General features: G+C 40.7%; 2 pseudogenes; both read left to right on the top strand.

The window, feature by feature from the left end:
* LOC100954607 overlaps nucleotides 1-5451 on the top strand; it is a 26725-nt pseudogene that overhangs the window by 9907 nt on the left and 11367 nt on the right.
* LOC111724902 lies at nucleotides 2649-2749 on the top strand (annotated as a pseudogene).

The following is a 5451-nucleotide window of genomic DNA, read 5'->3' as shown; positions in this document are numbered from 1 at the left end:
AAAAAAAAAAAAAAAAAATTGAAGTAGAGAGTGTGTTTTGAAGATAAGGCCATGAGGTTGTACAGGTAGACTGAGTTCATCTGATAGAAGGCCTCGAATACAAGGCCGAATCACAGGTTTGTCCAGGATCCATCGTGGGTTCTTGAAGAGGGATATTCAAGAAATGAACATTGTCTTCACAGTTATGAGAAGATTAGAAGGCGAAAGGATCGACCAGGCATTGGGAACCTGAAACACTCTTGGAGTGTTGACATATGAGATCCATTTCAGGCAAATATTGTTACTGATCAAAAAAGAGAGAGAGAAGACTGATGATGAAGCATGGTAGTATCCTGCATAAAGCCAGTACTCAGCACTGTCATCCTAGTCCAAGCCACCAGCTCCTTACTGTCACCCCTCAAGGGCCTCCAAGTCAGTTAGAAATGCTGCAGGTAGCAATTTAACTAATTATTAGCTGTCTAAATAATAAAGGTATAAAGTTGTTTCTAGATTGAGAATCTGGACAGGATGACTCCAGGGTTTTCTTAGTGGTTCCATATCTATTTCGCTGTCACTTTCATGGCCATTTCATTATTGTCACAAAATGGCTTGGCATCCATAGTCCCTACTACTCTGCAGGCTGAGGTAGGAGGTGAGGTTGCTGCGAGCTAGGCCGATGCCATGGCATTCTAGCCTGGAGCAATAGAGTGAGGCTCTATCGCCAAAAAAAAAAGAAAAGAAAAGAATAGAAAAAGAAAAAAAAAACACAGTTATCTTTTCTAGAAGCCTTCTAGAAAACTTGTTTTATGGTTCAGAGGTCAGATCTGGGTCACATAGTAAACTCCAGCTCCTAAGGAGGTTGGAAAAGTAAAACTTAGGCTTCTAGTTGGTACGGCAAGAGGAGCAAAGAGGCTCGGGATTACCTTCAGGTAGCCAAGCAGAACCTTCATAGCTTCCTGACCAGTTCTTTGAGCCCAGACTTTCACCGTTATAGTAGTTTCTTCTCTACATAGCAACCAAAACATTCTTTTAAAAATGGACTCCATAGCTGGGCATTGTGGTGGGCACCTGTAGTCCCAACTACTCAGGAGGCTGAGGCAAGAGAATCACCTAAGCCCAAGAGCTGGAGGTTGCTGTGAGCTGTGACACCACTGCACTCTACCAAGGGCAACAAAGTGAGATTCTGTCTCAAAAGTAAATAAATAAATAAATAAAAATGGACTCTAACTATGGCCCAGGATGAAGGGGGGAGAAGAGGGAGTCAGGAGGGGAGGGGGGAAGTCAGATGGAGAGAGGATGAATGGTGGGATCACACCTATGATGCATAAGGCAGGGGTACATGTTGGATCTATTAAGTATAGAGTATAAATGTCTTAACACAATAATTAAGTAAACAAGATGAGGTATATACTAACCAGTGTGATGTAAATGCTCCTAATTCTATATGTCATCAGCATGTTGTACCCCATAAATGCATTTATTTATACATGATCTATGTGTTTATGATTTAATAAAAAAATTAAAAAAATTAAAATGGACTCAAACCTTATTGTTCCCCTACTTAACATTATTCAAAAGTTTCCTGCTTATTTAGGTTATGTCTAAACTCCTTACTTAGTGTACCATGCCCTACATGATCTGAGTTCTATTTATTCCTCCGACTACTTCTCATGTCCACTTACTGCTAACTCCCTATTTCACAGCCATGATGACCTTCTGTCAGCTCTTCTGCAGGGACGCTGCACCTGTTCTCTCTCTGGGGATGACTCCCCCTCCCATATCTCACCCAGCAGCCCTCAGCTCTCTACTCCAGGTCTCACCTCCTCAGAGAAGTCTTCTCAGACTACAAGATTTAAAGCAGATCTCATGGACTCAAACATTATTATCCTCTTTCACAAAACCTTGTTTATTTCCTTCATTGCACTTATCATAATCTTTAATTTCACTTATTACATATCATTAGTTTATTTGTTTGTATTCTTATTGTCTGTCTCCCTACTAGAGTATAAGTTCTTTTTTTTTTGAGACAGAGTCTCATTATATCACCCTCGGTAGAGTGCTGTGGCGCCACAGCTCATGGCAACCTGAAACTCTTGGGCTTAAGCGATTCTCTTGCCTCAGCCTCCCAAGTAGCTGGGACTTCAGGCGCCCACCACAATGCTCAGCTATTTTTTGTCGTTGTTGCTGAGGTAGTTATTGTAGTTTAGCTGGCCCGGGCCAGGTTTGAACCCACCAGCCTTGGTGTATGTGGCTGGTGCCATAACCATGGTGCATTGGATGCCAAACTGAGAATATAAGTTCTTGTTCATCCTTTTATGACCACCCCTTAGTACAGTGTCTGGTACATTATAAGTGCTCAATAAGTATTTACCAAATGAATAAATAGATCAAGATAAATATCATCAAGTGCTCAATAAGTATTTACCAAATGAATAAATAGATCAAATAAATATCATCAAGAACCAGGTCTTAGACAATGAGAGGAGGAAGAAGAAGCAGTGAAAGAGACAGAAAAAGAGTGTTCTGGGGATAAGAGAAAACTCAAAGGTGCATAATATCATGAAGGCCAGGGAAGAAAGGGCTTTAGGAGGGTGAGGGTAGGATGCTCAACATTAGATGACATAAAAATAATCAAAGGATGGAAGAACTGAAAATACCAGTGGATTTGAGGGCTCACTTTGGCAGCACATATACTAAAATTGGAATGATACAGAGAAGATTAGCATGTCCTCTGCACAAGGATGACACGCAAATTCTTTTTTATTTTTTTGACACACAAATTCTTAAAGCATTCCATATTTGTTTATCATAGCTCAAATCACAATCACAAAGATGTGGAACCAACCCAAGTGTCTATCAACCCACAAATGAATTATTAAACTGTGGTAGATTTATACTATGAAATACTATTCAGCTATAAAAAGATGAAGACCATACATCTCAAAAAAAAAAAAAAAAAAACTGCAAATGTTTACCTGAATGGAATTAAAGAACATTCTCCTTAATAAAGTATCACAAGAATGGAAAACCTAATGTACTCAATCCTAATATGAAACTAGGAGATGAACAACTACATGCTCACAGGAGAGGGAAACTGAGTTGAACTCAAGTAGGGGGACAGGAATGGGGGAGGCGAAAAGAAAGGAGGATTGGTAAAAAAAAGAAAGGGAAGCCTTGATTTCAGATCTTCAGAGTAGGACTTATTTGGACATTATCAAAATTGATTCTTATGAACAGCCCAGTAAAGAAGGGAAAAAAACTGTGAGAAGATCTAAGAACTCCACTGAGTCTCAATGGAAACTAAAGATCTATGTAGATGGTCCTTTATTTAATTCTATCTAAAAAAATTTTTATTTTTTTGTAGAGACAGAGTTTCACTTTATCGCCCTTGGTAGAGTGCTGTAACATCATAGCTCACAGTAACCTTCAGCTCTTGGGCTTAGGCAATTCTCTGGCCTCAGCCTCTGAGTAAGTGGGACTACAGGCACCTGCCAAAATGCCTGGCTAATTTTTTGTTGCAGTTTGGCCGGGGCCAGGTTTGAACCTGCCACCCTTGTTATATGGGGCCGGTACCCTACCCACTGAGCCACAGGCACCACCCCTCTATCTAAAAATTAATAAGAACACTTAAGAAAATTTAATTATGCTACAAAATGACTTTATGGAACTAAAAGCATGGTTTTTTTCATTAAAAAATTTAGTCCAAAAAAAATTTAGTACGTGAATTAAAGAAGAGAATGGCCGGTCACTGCAGAGGCGTCAATTAGAGTCCAAAAGGAAGAAATGTCTCAAGAGCAAAAACACAAAGGGATAGAAATTATGAGGAAAAGAGATGAGAGATGAAAGGATTTCTATTAATATTATGTGAGTTATAGGAATTCTAAAGGGGGGGGGAGAACAGATTAGGGAGAGGTGATAGTTAAACAAATGGAAGAAATGTTCCTTAGTCTGGAGCTTGCAAGGGCACACCAAGTTACTGGCAAGTTCAATGACAGAAGACCCACCCTGGGAACTCCAAGCATAAAAAGAAAAGCTTTGCAGTTTTCAGGCAGAACGAATAACACAAAGGAGGCAGACTGACCCTGGACTTATCCTCAACACCGGAAGCTGAAATAACATCCCAGGTTTTTGAGAAAAAGGAAGCTGCAAGCCAAGAAGGCCAGAGGCTTTCAAGGTACTATTCCCCTGTAGAGGGGAAAGGATGGCATACACGGATGTGGAAGGAGTCAGAGAATTTCTCCCCATGGATTCCATCTGAGGAAATAACACTCTAGATTACTATTAAAGTTACGAAAGGTCTCAGTCTAACCTAGAAGATGAAAGCGGAGGATGAACGGGAAGGGAAGGGAAGGAAAAGATTTCAAAAATCTGACCTGGAAGAGGGAGGAAACAGAGAAGGGGGAAATGAAAGTACCCTAAAGGTCAAATGGTTGGAGTTAAAGGAAATTGGTGGAGGGGGAGGAAATAGAACATTTTATCAAGGCACAGTGAAGGCTTCTTCTTTCGAATAACAGTAGAAATATTTATGTCTGATTGAAGTGTACCAAGAAAGGGTAGAACCCAGTAAGGAATTCAGTCAAATAAAGAAATGACAATTTAAAGGATTTAAAAGATGCCATTTTCATCCAACGGATTGGCAAAGTGTAAAAAGTTTGATCATATCCAGAGGTGCTATCAAGGATGGTGGGTGCATGGTATCATCTATGATTTTGATGAGAATATAACTGTTGCAATCTTTTTGAGAAGCAACACTTGTCACATGTAAGGTGAACACATCCCATATTGAATCATTCCACTCTTTTATTTAAAAGTGCAAAGACATATAAAATATGTATTATATTCATGTTAGAATAGGACATGAAGAATTTTAATTTTTTTTTTTTTTTTGAGATAGTCTTACTCTGTTGCCCTGAGTAGAGAACCTCAAACTCTTGGGCTCAAGCAATCCTTTTGCCTCAGCCTCCTGAGTAGGGAGGACTATAGGCACCAGCCATGATGCCTGGCCAGTTTTTTTTTTTTTTTTCTTTAGTAGAGATAGGGGTCTTGCTCTTGGTCAGGCTGGTCATGAACTGCTGAGCTCAATCCACCTGCCTCAGCCTCCCAGAGTCCTAGGATTATAGGTGTGAGCCACCACGCCCAGGTTAAAGAAACTCTTAAATATGGTTATAGGGAAAGCTCAGAGCTTGAGAAAGAAACTTTTGCTTTTGGCTCGGCACCTGTGGCTCAAGTGGCTAAGGCGCCAGCCACATACACCTAAGGTGGCGGGTTTGAATCCAGCCTGGGCTGCCAAACAACAATGATGGCTGCAACCAAAAAAAATAGCCAGGTGTTGTGGTGGGTGCCTGTGGTCCCAGCTACTTAGGAGGCTGAGGCAGGAGACTCGCTTGAGCCCAGGAGTTGGAGGTTGCTGTGAGCTGTGGTGCCACGGCACTCTGCCCAGGGGGATAGCTTGAGGCTCTGTCTCAAAAAAAA

Source organism: Otolemur garnettii, unplaced genomic scaffold (genome assembly GCF_000181295.1).
Source record: "Otolemur garnettii isolate 467f Iridium unplaced genomic scaffold, OtoGar3 scaffold00028, whole genome shotgun sequence".
Classification (NCBI taxonomy): domain Eukaryota; kingdom Metazoa; phylum Chordata; class Mammalia; order Primates; family Galagidae; genus Otolemur; species Otolemur garnettii.
Note: the sequence above shows the minus strand (reverse complement) of the source record. Positions and strands in the feature narration are given on the sequence as shown.